The sequence below is a fragment of the Pseudorca crassidens genome, chromosome 3 (genome assembly GCF_039906515.1).
Source record: "Pseudorca crassidens isolate mPseCra1 chromosome 3, mPseCra1.hap1, whole genome shotgun sequence".
Lineage (NCBI taxonomy): Eukaryota > Metazoa > Chordata > Mammalia > Artiodactyla > Delphinidae > Pseudorca > Pseudorca crassidens.
Window position 1 is genome coordinate 47,104,151 of NC_090298.1, and position 15,828 is coordinate 47,119,978.

The following is a 15,828-nucleotide window of genomic DNA, read 5'->3' on the forward strand; positions in this document are numbered from 1 at the left end:
ATTGAGATATGGCAGCACAGAAGAAGGAGGCTTCAGTTTATGTAGAGCTGGTTAACACTTGAAATTGAAGGATGAGTGAATTTCGCTAGTTTGATGACACTTCTGCATTTGAAAGCATTTGAGCTGTAGTTCCCCCTGCCTAAAATTATCCTCCCCTCCATATTCTGTCCCTACTCCACAACACATTTTTTTCTTTCACTCCTACCTAAATTTTTCTCTGTTTTCTTTCTTTCTTTGATCTCTTAAAGCATGCTTCAAGATCCAGTTTAAATGTTTCCTCAAATGCAAAGCCTCTCATGACTACCAGGGCCTCCTTGAGCTACTCTTCTCTTTACTCCCAAACCTGGTAAGTGAAACTAATTCATCAACATACAATGTGAATGTGGTAAATACCATCCTGCATTTGGTCAATGAAATTCTTGTAACAATGTAAACCGGCAGCCAGCCAAAGTACATTGCAGTATATAGTATGAAGCTACCAGTGCAGTTAGATTTGTATATACCACAAGAAAGTACACATAAATTCTCATACTCTAGGAAGACACACGTGAATGAGAATATCAACAAAGTGTATTGTCCATATTTATTAACTAGAAATCTTGGAACTCGGTATTTTTTTTCCTTCAAAGACACTTGGTTTGATTCAAGTGCTGCTTCCTGAAATCAGGTGCATGTGCTAATTAGTCTCAAAGAATGTAAATTTAGAGAGGAAGTTAAATGGAGAACATATGGAATAGAAACGTCACCAAAACAAAGGTTCTTTTTGACGATATGCATGGTTTAAAAAGTTTCAAAATAAGAATGCGAGCTGGTGGATGGGAATGTTCCACATCTCTCATACTGAAATAAAGCCGCCAAGATGAAGCATTTATTACTAAGAAATGTGATTGTCTAGTTGTTCGGTGCTTGAATATCTATGACGTTTACAGTTTGCATGTGGCATTTCCATAAACCACCTTGATTAATGAATTTAATTGTAAATGTTATGAGCTGATTTCTTAAACTGTATTTCATTTTGTTTATGTGCTTGGTATAAAAGTAAATTTTCAGACTGAATCATGCTCAGTGGATTTGAGTTGGGTGACAAGCTGTAGAGCTGTATGATGTGAGCAGTGTGTTCGTGAATATGACTGTGTGAATATGGAGTTTGACCAACGATTTGTAGGGCTCAGCACCAGGTTTCCTGACCTGAGTTGACCCAGGGGACTTAGTAAATAAGCACCAAGAGCAGATATTAAACATGAAAAGACTAATGTGAAATTCTCTTTCAGGACATTTCTTTGGATATACAGAATCTGATGGAGAGGGAATTTCACAACTTTTGAGTTTTTAAATAGTGGGGAGGGACAAAGGATGGAAATAATGGAAGAAGCTTGTTGATCACGTTTCCTACCCCCTTGGGACTTTATTTTGTCCTGTAAAAGGCTGAAACAGAACAAATACGGTCTTGATACCAGGCCACAAATCTCCCATCCTATTCCTGGAACTACGTCTGTCTCTCTTTTTACCTTTTAGTATAAAATCTGACACCCCCAAAGGTCTAGACATTAAAATGCTACGCCTGTCATTAGATCAAATATCCTTGCTCATTTTTACAACTGCCATCCCCAAATTGAAAAAGAGTAAAGTCAAAAAATGTAGTGGACATTAACATTTTTGGCTACAGTTAAAAGAGTTTCAATAAAGATTCTTTCCTGGGTCATGAAAAGATCGATGTATTTAAAGACTCTCTCTCTCTGTAGGTGTGTGTGTATTTACTTTTTACCATCTGAAGATGCACTAATTTCGTATGCATTCATATGAAAATTAATCCTCTTTTAATACCCGTACTATATGTTACTCATATCAGCTTAGCTTACTTCAGGCCAGAAAAGTATAATCTTGAAAATGTTTAGACATTTTTACTGCACCTCCCCAGAAAAATTATAATATTGGTCTTAGCAATCCCTGAAGAATCTCATGTACACCCTTTTCTATCTAGAGAAAAGGAACCCCATCCATACCCATTGAGTCATACTTTTTTTTCTTTTTTAGGTCAATTCTTTTGCATCTCAAAACACACCATCTTCATACCCATTCTATTTTGATTAACTTTAAAAAAATAGCCTTTGGTACAAAACTTTTAAACAATTTAAGTATATTTTATTTACAATATTTTCTTTATTCAAAATTGGTCCCTGCCCCACAGAATCCTAAAAATTAGACATTACACCCCCTTTAACATTATTTTCCCCAATACATTGTGTCTAAAAATGTGAAACGATTTAGGCAAGCACATGGGCACTTGGTTAATAACATGCAAATGCATTTGTCTATGAAATCTTGATATCCGTATTTATTCCCATCATATTTGGAGACAATTTCTCCATCCTGATGGACTATCAGTGGACCTGACTCTAAGCATAATTATTACACAAGCCAAGCCCATCTTACAGAAAAGGCCAGAAAAGAATTGGATACCCCTTCCCTTAGAAAATGCTTCTCTTCAAAGTCAATGAATAAGGAAGCTCTAGCTATCTCTGTTTGGAAGTCATAACGTAAGCTTGAGCAGTGCAGTCAAATAGTGCTGAAGGAATGTTGGCTTCATGCAAATACAGCCTTTGGGCATGGTACGTCTTTGACAAGAACACAGCCTTAGCCCAAACAAAAACTGTAGTGGATTGAAAATTGACCCCATAAAAGATACATCCACCTGGAACCTGTGAATGTGAACTTATTTGGAAAAAGGATCTTTGCAGATGCAATTAAGTTAAAGATCCTGAGATATCATCCTGGATTAGGGTGGACCCTAAATCCAATTATATGTCCTTAGAAGAGAAGAGAAGGGAAGAGGAGAAACACTCAGAGAAAAAGGCCATATGATGACAGAGATGTTGGTTATGTGTCCACAAGCCAAAGAACACCTGGAGCCGCCAGAAGCTAGGAGAGAGGCCAGAAATGGAATTTCCCCTAAAACCTCCAGGATGAACGAGTCTTGCCGACAACTTGATTTCAGACTTCTGAGCTCTAGAACTGTCAGAGAATAAATTTCTGTTGTTTAAAGCCATCCATATTGTGATAATTTGCTATGGCAGCCTCGGAAAACTAATATGGAATCAATCTTATCCTGGGGTCTGAACTCTTCCAGTGTTACCTATGCTGAGAAAGGTTCAGAAAACCAGGCGGGGTGGATGTACATTTGCTCAAGAAGAGGGTGCTAGGGATGCTGCATTCAGAAGCAAAAGCAGAAATTTTACTTAGAGTCATTGAAAGTAATGACCGTTATGAACACCATTATGCAAAAGTATGGCTAAATGAACTTTCATTTATAAGTTAAAGTACTGGCAGTTTTAGGTTCCAAGCAAGAGAAACAAAAGAAAAAAGCTTTATTCAGGATCACAGTGATTGCCATAAAAAATGTGACAGATTTCTAATATTTCAGAAATTCTTACTCTTGTCCTTTCTTTTTTTTTTTAAAGTTTTCAGAGGAGAACAAAAAACTGCATTGAGGTGAAATTCCATATTTATTTTGCCATTCACAAAGTAAACATCCTTGGGGAAATAAGAATTTTAATCTCTGTAATACTTTTCAAGAAGAGAGAATTCTGCAAAATATTTATTTATCTTTCCCATTTTGCCTCCTGACATGTTGGTGCAAGGAAAACTTTATATATGACAATTGCAAAGTTTAAATTACGTTTATGATCATTTCCATGTTTTTTTAAAAGTTGATTTAGCCTTATTTTGTTACATAAAAAAGTGAATAAATGTTACAAAAATATGTTGAGTAATTTGGTTTACATGCTTTTCTGATCTCGTCACACATTCTAAATTGTACCATTAAAAGCTACTTTATTTTTAGGAACCATCCACATTCAGGTAAATCACATATTAAAAGCATAACCATTATGACTTACATGACCATATAAATATGGTCACTGCTATCAAAGAGCTTTCTACCTAATGTCCCAGGAGTTTATTTGAAATAACAGTGAGAAAACTGATGAAGAATGGGGTTAGATAACCTGCCCAGGGCCTAAGAGCTGGTAAGCGGAAATCTGACTTTCCAACTTGAGCCTGACTGCACTATACTGAACTTCCACCATCGTCAGTAATCAAAGATTCTGGTAAGTACTTTTATTTTATGCTCTAAGAATATAAAGGAGGAAATGGTGATTTACTCCAACTTGGGGGAATTTGGAAAGGCTACAGGCACCAAGTTGCTTCTCTGTTGTACTTTAAAAGACAGGGAGAAATTTCAAACATGGAGGAAAAAGCATTTCAGCTAGAGAGATTAGTTAACAAAATTAGGAAACTTTTAGTGAACACTTCCTGCAGTAGGGTTTTGTGCAACTTCAGGGCATAATGGAAATTTCCACATCAGAATTTCCACTCCCCATCTCTCACCCCCAGAGAGTCGCTAACCCTTCTAGAAACTACGAGAATCCCTTCCTTCTGGGAGCAGCATCAGATTTCTGGAGGCCTGCCCAAACTTTATGGGACTCAGAAGTCTGGAGGTGGGTCTCTGGTCCCCTGCACCATTGCTTTTAAACAAGATTCAGAGCATTTGCAGCTGGAACATCCTGTACTGCATACATAATGCCTCAAATTTAAGTGATTTTCCTCAGATCCAAAGTCCTGACCCCGCTCAGATTAATTCAGTGGTTTTGACTGCTATCAGTAAGGCAGAGGAAAGCATTATAATTGGAGAAGATACTTCCATAATTACTGATATGTCTCTAAACTAATGTGTCATTTACTCTTAACACTGAAAGTTTTAAAGTCGGGATTTCCTGTCTCTTCAATTAAGCATAGAACTCTATGGAATTGACTCCCCAGTAAACATGATGAGATTGAAACAGGAAAATCAAGAGTATCAAATAGCTTTTGGGATCCTGCAATAAACATTCTACCCAACACAAAGTTTATTAGAGCTCACTGGAGTAACCTTTTTACTTTCAACAAGTATTTTAAACTTGTACTAAGAACAGGGCTCCTTCTGTGTGCCAGGACTCTAAATGATTTTATAGAAATTACCTAAATCCTTACATTTATATGAGGCAGATATTATTACACTTACTTTATAGCTCGGGAAACTGAGCATTCCCAAGGAAAATTACTTGTCCAAAGTCATAAACCTCACACCTGGTGAATTAAGGATTTGAACTCTGTTTTCGTTTTTTCATATTGGGATGAATCAAATGTTTGGAATTATATGCTCCTTCCCTAAATATGTTTTCAACCAAAATGGAAAAAAATGAGATACATCTAAAAGTAAGTGGATAAAAATTTTGCATGTGTCATTATACTGTAGTTATAAAAATTAATTTACTTTGATGTGGCTCACCCAAGACAATTTCAGGACGGTAGAATTCTTCTGAGGGACAGAACTGCTATCAAGTTTCAGAAAACACTTAAGAACCTATTTGATTATGGAAGGTGAGATTCTCTTAAGTATAATCTAAACAGACAAATTTTAAATAACAGAAATGATGAAACATTCTGAATGAAGAAGTAAAAGGAGTTGAACTCTGGCATAATGGGAGAGTTATGACCCTGGGAGAGGAGATGGGAGAGGAAAAGTCTGGAGATGGGGAGCCCCATGTTTGTTGTTAGACTTGCTCAGGGAGTGTCTAATAGAAGTCTAGGAGCTCTATTCCATCATTCACATTCCAGTTGACTCCTTTGTGCTATAATTAGCTTGTATTACCCCAAAGCTTTCAGTAAAAGTTTTACCCTGCTGTTGGTGGTGTTTGGGGTAATAATGGAGGAGACGTGGAGTTCTGATGTTCTAGACGGTGGCCACCAGGAAGAAAGCAGAGTCTGAAGGCAGAGCTAGAAGTAGCTCTAGGACCTGGGTAAGTGAAGAGAATTGAGTTCTAGAGTGAACTGGCTTGGAACAGATAGGTGACAACTCTCCCCTCCCCTAAACGTAGCAGAGGAATGTGAGCCTAAAAGGGAAGGAAGGAAGTCAGAGTCTGTCATTCCAAGGCATGGGGCTTGAGCCATATTCTTTAGCTGCTAAAGAAAGTAGTGATGCCAGAAAGCTGGAGGACTTGGGATTTCAGATGGCAGACATGTGATTAGATCTATTAATACAGAGCATAGTGGGGAGTGCCATCTGAACAGCATGGAACATGTGTTACAGCAGCACAGAGGATGAGCAGGAATTCCTATCAGGGAGGGGAATCGAGAATATACCACAAAGGATGTAGCATCTCACGTAGGCTTTGAGAGATATGTAGTGTTTGGATAAGCAAAGTTTAGTGTAAGGGTGTTCAACTCAGCACAAAAATGGCATAAAGGCTAGAATGTCAATGCATGTTCTAGAAACAGGAGGATGTTGACTAACTTCACTCAGCCACATATCGATGAGCAATGGAAGATATGGGTAGAAAAAAAGTTGAGGTTAGAGAGAGGAGGGTTTTCAATGTCAGATAAAAGAGTTAGAGATTTATTGCACAGTAAATAGATGGCCATTGAAAGTTTTGATAAAGGGAGTAAAATAACCTGGCTGTTGTTGACCTGGGGTCTAGAGGTAAGAAGGATGAAGACTTTGGTTTTCACCGTGTTGAGTTTAAAGGGTTGACAGGTCATAAATATCAAATCCATTGACTGTGTAAGACTAAAACTTAGGAAAACCTTCAAGACAAAAGATGTTGATCAGGGAGTGATTCCAAAGGCCTGAAGTAACAACTGAATCTGTGGCAGTGGATGGATGGGCCTTCCCAAGAAGAGAGCAAGAGAGATGAGGAGATGACAGAGGACAGAATTCATGCCAGACTTACTTAGGGGGTGAGAACTGAAAACTCGAGACAGTAGAGGTCAGAAAACAAGGTGAGTTTTTTAGGAAGGGTGAGGTGGGTGATGAAGTGGGTTATGGAAGATAAAGACTAGAATAAATTCCAAGGAGCACTACTTCCCCATTTGATGGGAAAAGTGTAGATAATAAAGCCATTGTGAATGATTTAGGTACACATAACATATGGAGAAAGAAATTGAAGCATTTAAATTTAAGATGTACTCAATTCGAGTCTTTGCCATGTGGACTTTTAATTGTTTTCCCATTTGTATTAAAAAAAAATTCTTGCACCCAGAGTACATTTGAATGAATAAAAAAATGGACACGCAAACAAAACAAAAAATAGCAAAAAATCTTCAAAGTCACTACTGCTAAAAGCATCTACATCTTTGCTATTCAGAGTAGCCTGGGGACCAGCAGCCAGAATTCCAGGTCCCATCCTAGACTTCCTGAGTCAAAACCTGCATTTTAACATGCTCCTCAGGCGACTCACTCATTAAATTCTAAGAAGCAGTGTTGTGCATAATACTCCTTTGTCTACACCTCAGCATAAGGATATACATGGCCCCTGTCTTCCACAATATGTATATGGATTCCTTACTTCACATTAGGAGATAATAACCAGGCTGTGAGACAGGATTTTCATTCTCAAATCTACCACTCAATGCCAGATGCAATTACATGCCTATCTCCTTTAAATCTTACTACAACCCTAAAAGGCAGGCAGCACTACTATTATCCCCATGTACAGATATAAAACTGAGACTTAGAGAAGTTAGTAGCTTGAACAAGGAGGTCATACAGCTTATAAGAGGCAGAGCTCAGAGTCCAACCCAGATCTGACTAAAGAAGTAGAATTCTTAAATATGACACTACCAAATGAGAGATTAGGGAGGGAAATAGCAATAAGATTAGCTAATGTCTATTAAGTACTTACTGTACACCAAGCATCATTTTAAGAGCTCAGCATACATTAACACATTCAATCCCCCACAAACATGCTATCAAATAGGCATGATTGTTATTCTTATTTTATAGGAGAGTATATTAGTCATCTCAGACTGCCATAAGAAAATACAGTAGACTAGGTGATTTAAACAGCAAAAATGTATTTTCTCCCAGTATTGGAGTCTGGAAATCTGAGATCAGGGTGCCAGCATGGTTGGGTTCAGGTGAGAATACTCTTCCTGGCTTATAGACTGCTGTCTTCTGTTGTGTGCTCACAAGGCCTTTCCTGGGTGTGTGCACATCAGGAAAAAGAGGCCTGCTCTCCTCTTCTTGTAATGAATACCACTAATCCTATCAGATTAGGACCTTACCCTTATGATCTCATTTAACCTTAATTATCTCCTAAAAGCCCTATCTCCAAATACGGTCACATTCAGGTTAGGACTTCAACATATGAATTATGAAGGGGACAGAACTCAGTCCATAGCAGTACGGAATCACCATATAACCATGATTAAGTAACGTTCATGATTTTTAATAACAACGTCATGATTAAATAACATTCACCCAGTGATGAATGGTGGAGCTTCCATTTAACTCATGGCAGGCTGGCTCTGGAGACCACACTTAGCTACTAGACTATGCTCTCTCTGAGGGTCAACAAACAGAGGGCATATTAAGCAAAACATAGCTCTCTCCATTGATGGTTGAAAATGTTTTGCTTAACAAATACTTTTACTCAAATGTAATTTCTCCCAAATATTTGTTTCCTATTAGTGTAACTGGGACAGTGTGCCTTTTCTTTTTCTTTTCCAGTGCCAGGACAACTAACAAATGTAAGGTGGGAGAAAATAGGTCAGATTGTATTGACTGAGTATTACTGGCTTCTAGGGGCAGATTTATTGAATGATGTCCTTCAATTGCATCCAGGCTTTCATAAAACCTATTATTCGACACTATCCTTCATTTTGTATCATTGTTTAAGGGTCTCTCCACTCAGTTAAGCCCCCAGAAGTGCCAATTAAAGGTGAGATTAAAGACACTCCACTCTGAACCTAGCAGTGGCACTGGTGTTTACCTGCTCATGAATTGACAGTGAGCTGAAAAGAGGTATTAAGTCAGGTGAAGCTCTTTCTGGACTGCTGGGCCAACCAGAAAGAGCCTGGGAGAGTAGCTGACAATCTGGAATTTTAGAAATGAAGAAATTACAATCAAGTCGAGGTGACAGATAAGTCCAATGCTATATACTGAATTCCTTACTCTGAGGATATTTTTATGTTATGAACAAAAATGTTAAGAGAGGAGCATGGGTATGCTAATGGTCAAATCTGTCACTCCACTCTCATTTCCCATGGTCCCCCAAAACAGACTCTCTGCTTCAGCAAGCTTGATCACTCTTCATCGTGACCTAGATATATACTCATATATACATTTTGATTATGTTCATGGTGTTTCCTGTAACGGCAATGCTTCCTCACCCAGGCTCTCCAAATCTCATTCTTCAGCCCAGTTCAATTATCATGTCCTTTTGAGTTTTTCTCTCATCCTTCAAATTCAATTTGACCTTTAATCACACACAGCTCTATACTAATACGCCAGTGGGAAGACTTCTAATGGTCACACATATCTGGTTCTTTCTTCTCAATACGTGAGAGGATTACATTTCCCTGTCCCCTTACAGATGGGCAGGGCCACAGGACTAGTTCTGGTTAACTGATTGCATATGGAGATGAAGTATGTCACTGCCTTGCTGGGGTATTTAATTACCAGTATGGAAACATTCCTGTCTCTCTTCCCATTGTCACTGAAGTAGACAATGTTTCAAGTGGTAGCTTCCATCAACCTGAGTCCCAGCATAAAGATGAAATGGAACAGAGTACCCTGCTAAAGCACAAGGGGAAAGTAGCATGAGTGAGAAATCAACCTTCATTGTTTTAAGCCTCTGAAATTTGTGAATGTATGTGACTTTGTGGGTAGGGGTGTTATTACAGCACAACCTAGCTTATTCTAACTAATATAGTATTTCTGCTTTGAGACTATACATATATTATGGTGCGAAGAGTCTTCATTTATTCCATACTCAACAAATATTTATCAGAGTATCTACTGTGGGCCAGACAATGGCCTAGGCACCAAGGGTACAATGGTGAGAAAAACACAATATCACCGACCTCATGGTGGTCATGATCTAATGAAGGAGATAAATGTTCATCAAATAATTACATAAATAAACACAAAGTTTAAGGTAAAATCAGTGCTATGAAGAAAAAGTACATCTGACCTAGTTGGGAGGACCGCAGTTGGGAGGAAATCCTTTCTGAGAAGGTGATTTTTTTTTTCTTAACATCTTTATTGTAGTATAATTGCTTTACATTGTTATGTTAGTTGCTGCTGTATAACAAAGTGAATCAGCTATATGTATACATATATCCCCATATCTCCTCCCTCTTGCATGTCCCTCCCACCCTCCCTATCCCACCCCTCTAGGTGGTCACAAAGCACGGAGCTGATCTCCCTGTGCTATGCAGCTGCTTCCCACTAGCTATCTGGTTTACATTTGGTAGTGTATACATGTCCATGCCACTCTCTCACTTTGTCCCAGCTTACCCTTCCCCCTCCCCGTGTCCTCAAGTCCATTCTCTACGTCTGCATCTTTATTCCTGTCCTGCCCCTAGGTTCTTCAGAACCATTTTTTTTTTAGATTCCATATATATATGGAATATTACTCAGCCATAAAAAGAAACGAAATTGAGTTATTTGTAGTGAGGTGGATGGACCTAGAGTCTGTCATACTGAGTGAAATAAGTCAGAAAGAGAAAAACAAATACCATATGTTAACACATATATATGGAAAAAGTGATTTTTGAGCTGAGTTACGCAAACTAATTAAGGGCAAACCAGGTAAAGACCAGAAGGAATGAGGAGGGGGAAAAGCATTTCAGGCAGAGAGTATAACAGGTATACATGTCCTGAGGGGGACAGCTGGGCAGTGGGGAGCATGACCAATGTGAAAGAACCAAAGAAATCAGCAAGATGGGGACCGACCATACCTTGTAGGCCAAGCCAAGGATTTTAGACTTTATCATAAAAGTAAATGAAACGAAAGCCATGAAAGAATTTAAAGATGGTAAGGAGGGGGGATCACTGCACCTCACTGTGACATGGGAAGCTCCTTCTCAAGGTTAAATTCTGATGTCAAAACTTGTGATACTATTCCTTTGATAGGATCAAAGAAAAACGTATCCCTCACACAGGTGGGGAGTTCCACCAAGTGAAGGGGTAGAGGACAGCTCTCTGGGAGGAGGTCCAGACCAGAGAGAGAGAGAGCAGAGAGTGAACAGGCATTTTATAGAGGAGAATTCCCTCCAGCATCACCTGTCTGGCACAAAATTTAAAGGAGGTGTTCAGGAAGAGCGTGGGCTTGGGGGTGGGTGGGAACAGAGGAGGGGCTGAAGCTTTATCATGGCGCTGAAGGGAGTGATAGACATGGCAAGAAATGAGGCTTCAAGATTGTCAGTACTAAATCAAACATCACTGAAGGTCCAAGTCTCTTTCCAGGCTCTGTAGAGGGGGGGAGAACACAACATGGTTAATTTTGAATTGCAAAGGATTTTTCTGGCTATGCTGTAGATATTGGATTGCACATCAGGTAGGAGGGTGTTCTTTATTTGGGCACCAGTGGGGAGGATTTTGTAGTAGTCCAGGTAAGAGATGACAGATTAGGCTAAAGTACTGGTGGTGGTGGTAGAGAGAGGGCCTGGAGCATAAATTGCTCTACAAACAAATACAACCAAATCATGGCCCCTTTGAAGGAACAGTTTCTGAGGTTAGTGTTCAGTATTTGTTATGACCCCAGCAGGGCTCCTCCCAGTTGTCCAATTCCCAACTCTCTCCTAAAAATGAGCCTGCAATTTAGCCTGTATCTTGACTCTCCCAATTTCACCGTGCCCTCCATTGCTCTTGAGAGCGCTCTTAAGCTTGAATTTCTCCATGCTTTGTTGCAAATTAAGTCAGTTCCTTTGGGAAGAGATTAAGAACTAGTTATTTTATGGACTTCTTCTCCTCCCAGGCAAAATCTCTAAACCAGGGTTCTGGAGATGGGGGTGGGGAGCGTGACAAGCTTCTCTCAGTGTGACTGAGGGATGCTCCCACTCTGGAAGCTGAGCTTAGTGGGGACCTGGGGACAGTAGCCTGATGTCCTCTAGGCTTGTCTCTCCTGGTGTAGAATCACCATCTCAGGAGCCCAGGGGAGGGGGATGAGGACCTCAGCATCCTCACATGCTGTGCACAAGGTGGTGTCTCCATTCCACAAGTGGGACAAAATGGAAGAGGGAGCCCCTCCCTCTCTTGACTGCACTCATCCAGGGCTTAACCTTAGCAACAGGCACTGCAGCAGGATGAGAAATACAGAAGGCCTGCTCCTCCTGGGAAGAAATCCCTCTGGCTGGGAGCTGTTGAGGAAAGGGAGTCCCGCATTCCTGGCTGTACCAGTCTGGGGTGGAGCCCCCACCTCACTGAACTGGGAAGGGCATGAGAGGGAGCAGTCTTGGTTCAAATGGCACAGCCTTGCACCTTAGTTACTGAATTTTTTTTTTTTTTTTTTTTTTGCGGTACGCGGGCCTCTCACTGCTGTGGCCTCTCCCGTTGCGGAGCACAGGCTCCAGACGCGCAGGCTCAGCGGCCATGGCTTACGGGTCCAGCCACTCTGCAGCATGTGGGACCCTCCCAGACAGGGGCACGAACCCGCGTCCCCTGCATCGGCAGGTGGACTCTCAACCATTGCGCCACCAGGGAAGCCCCTGTTACTGAATTTTTGTAGCTGCTCTTGGATAGATGTTTCTTCATTTGCAGTTTGTCCTTAGGGCCATTTCCAGGGCTTTAAACAATTTTTTTTAAGTTTCACCGGTTTCCCCAGGGAATGAAACTAGTCACCAGAGCCCCTCCAGCTGTCCGCCAGAAGGTGGTCCTTTCCCTATGGCTCCACCCTGAGTCGCCCCTCCCCACTGATTCTGGGCATTGGCCAAGAAGAGGTTGCTAGCAAATGTGACATAAGCAGAAGCTTGCTAAGTGCTTGCTCTGTGAAGCTTGCCCTCTCCTAATGCTGGGAACCCTTTTACCACTATTTGAATGAGCCTGAGCTAGTGTCCTGGGGGATGGTGAGTCCACAGAGAGAGAGGCCTCAGCTATGCCAGGTGTCCCAGACCTCACAGATTAGGCCAAGAGAGGGTGGTGTTAGGAAACCCAGAAGGACAGAACATTTCATGGCAGGGATGCTAAAAGCAGTGAATTCTGCTGAGACATCAAATAAGAGAAGGATTGGAAGATTCATTATATTTGGAGGTACTAAGTTTATTGTCCATCTGAATAAGGACCATCTTATTAGTGAAATGGAGAGAAAAGACAGAGCAGAACAGATTCAGGAGTGACAGGAAAGGAAGGGAATAAAGATAGTGAGACAGGCAAAACTGTGGGAAACTGTGGTTTTGCAGGGCAGAAGAGGAGTGGGGCAGACACTGAGCCGTGGTTCTCAATTTGGGGAGGTTGTGCCCGCCATGGGACATTTGGCAATGTCTGCAGACATCTTTGATTGTCACAACTTGGGGGAGTGCTCTCACGGGTGCTCGTCCTAAGTTGCTGTGAAACATCCTACCACGCACAGAACAGCCTGGCAATAATGGATTATCCAGCCCCAAAGGTCGAGAGAATCCCTAACAAAGAGGAAAAATTGAGCGAAGACAAGTGTCTTGTTTTGTTTTATTTGCTTTTGTTTGCTTGTTTTAAACATAGAAGATCTTGAATATGTTTCGATTCTCATGGAAAATATCTAGTTGAGAGGAAGAGGCTGAAGGTACAGAAGACAAAGGTGTAATTTTCTGTGGGTAAGAATTATTATTATCCTTTCATACAGGGGAGGATACTGAGATTCTGAGAAGATAAGTGCTTTGTCCCAGGTGGGGAAGTCAGTGAATAGTGGAGCCCCAATTCTCACTTTGCCTATTTGACTCTAGACCAGGTAGCTAAAGGAGCTCTTAATATTTTTGCTGTGGTGACAATAATTGTATCAACAATGGAAACTTCAACTAAACTAATATTGCATGTTTCTCCTACCTGCCTTCTGAAAGCTCTACTTTTACCCCAACTCATTTTCTTTACTGGACCATGTTATTAGTTTATTATTGAGGCTGAGTATATCATTTAGGGAAGAACCTTCATCTACAGTTCAGGCTCCAATCCTCTTAGTCTCATTTGTAACCACTTCCACCGCCATCTGGCAAGCATCATGTCCTCTTTGGGACCCATCTAAGGAGTCCAACCCTTCCTGTCCTCAAAATGCTCTGCAGTCCCAGTCATCACTTGGTGAGCCCTGTTCTCCTGTCTGAGGGGTACAGCTGGCTCAAGTGTGCAGCACCGAAAAATGGACCCCTCCAAATGAAAGCCGAACTCCACTGGATCTGGTTCTGAACTCTGACCCTTTCTCAGGTGTTCTCATTGCCCTCCACTCCAAAGGAATGAGTTGCAAAATACTAAGTATTAGCATTTTATAATAGCCAGATACCTTAATCATACAGTAACAACGAATGTGCAGTTACAGTTGCTAGAAGCACTTACGCTGTACCACAGGGACAATGATGGTGGCTGAGGGAAGTAAGAGAATGAAAAGCAAATAAAGAAATGCAAGAGGAAAGGCCACTTGGGGCCAAATAACACACTAATATGCTGTCATATCTGTAGAAGAAATCTTGAAAACAGTATCCATGAAGCCGTCCCCAGACTCACCCTAAAAGAGTCCAGGGAACATGTACCTTCCTCCCAATGAATCTGGCTGATCTCAAGGGAGACCAGAGAAGTGTTAACTTAATGCAAGGGAGTAAAGTATGGAAGATGAGAAAGAGCCATGAGTCCCCTTTCTTGTTTTAACAGATCCTTATCTGAGCTATTTTTAAATCTCTTTGGATAGATTTCAAAAACTCTCTCTCCTACTTTTTCCAGTTTTGAATATGTTTAGTCTCAAGAAAGTCTTGCACTGGGATTTTATCCAGGAGTACTTCTTATTTGATCCCCTTGCAATTCCCTCCTTACTCACTGGAGATGAAGATACTCTTCAGCACCACGTGTCAGATGACCCTACATGGACTTCAGGTATTTCTTCTTCCTCCCTCCCATCTACCTTTCTCTTCCTACTGTCTTCTCTCTTCCGCCCCCTCCATCCCTTCTTATTCCCCTCCTCCCTATCTTCTTCCTTCCTACCACCTTAACCTTCTTTTCTCTGAAGTGTTCGTAGAATATGAACCGGATGTGTTTGACTCCAAATCCCAAAAAATATAGGTGACATGAAGTATGGCTAACCACCCTGGACCTTAAGGTTATCTTTTAAGATATGCACTCTGATCTATTAAAATGTTAAAGTGCAAAGTTTTCTGGAATGTTATCAAATACATCAGTCTATTGAAAAGCAACAGAATTTCATCATTATTACTTTGCCAGGTTTTTCTGTGGCTTCTTTTGAAAGTGTATAGAAGTAGTTTAGCTTTTCCCAGTTTCTATGTATTCAATACCACATTACTGGAGCAGAATAAATGGTTGAAATGGCAGTTTGCCATAAGCTCTCCTAGCACTTTGAAAGGAGTGTATCAGAAGAGAATATCATTTACTGTCGACTAAAACATTAAAAGATGAAATAATAACATTTAACTCAAGTGCTTTTTGTGAAAAATCACTAAAAGTCTATCAGAAAAATATTGAAAACACTTTGGATCACAGCCGAGCCTTTGATTACAGAGCTTGAATTAGAGTCTGTGCTGTTTTCCACATAGACCAAGCTTAAGAGGCAGGATTAAACGAAGATCTGGGATCCTTTCATCTTAGGATATTTCACTTCTGAACAGTGACTGAGACAAAGATATGGATGACTTATATTCAGCTAAAATTGAGCGTGGAAGGATCACTTTCCTGTTTTTCTTCCCACTCTTAGTATCTCTTTACACGGTTATGGCTTTCATTCTCCTTTCTAACATTTGCACACCATAGGCTATGATAGAGACCTGGATAAAACATAAAAGAGAAGCATCTTCCATGTGGGAACCATATCCCAAAGCCTG

The 15,828-nt window shown here is 40.5% G+C and overlaps 1 protein-coding gene and 1 long non-coding RNA gene across 12 annotated transcripts in view; one reads left to right on the forward strand and one right to left on the reverse strand.

Annotated features, from left to right (window-relative positions):
* Positions 1 to 4,166, forward strand: part of LOC137221315 (uncharacterized) — a 40,739-nt gene extending 36,573 nt beyond the window's left edge. The window contains exons 2-3 of the long non-coding RNA XR_010941968.1: positions 249 to 346; positions 3,952 to 4,166. This is a non-coding gene — a long non-coding RNA (uncharacterized lncRNA). The remainder of the gene's footprint in view (positions 1 to 248; positions 347 to 3,951) is intronic.
* Positions 1 to 15,828, reverse strand: part of PDE4D (phosphodiesterase 4D) — a 1,449,034-nt gene that overhangs the window by 894,462 nt on the left and 538,744 nt on the right. The window lies entirely within an intron of this gene.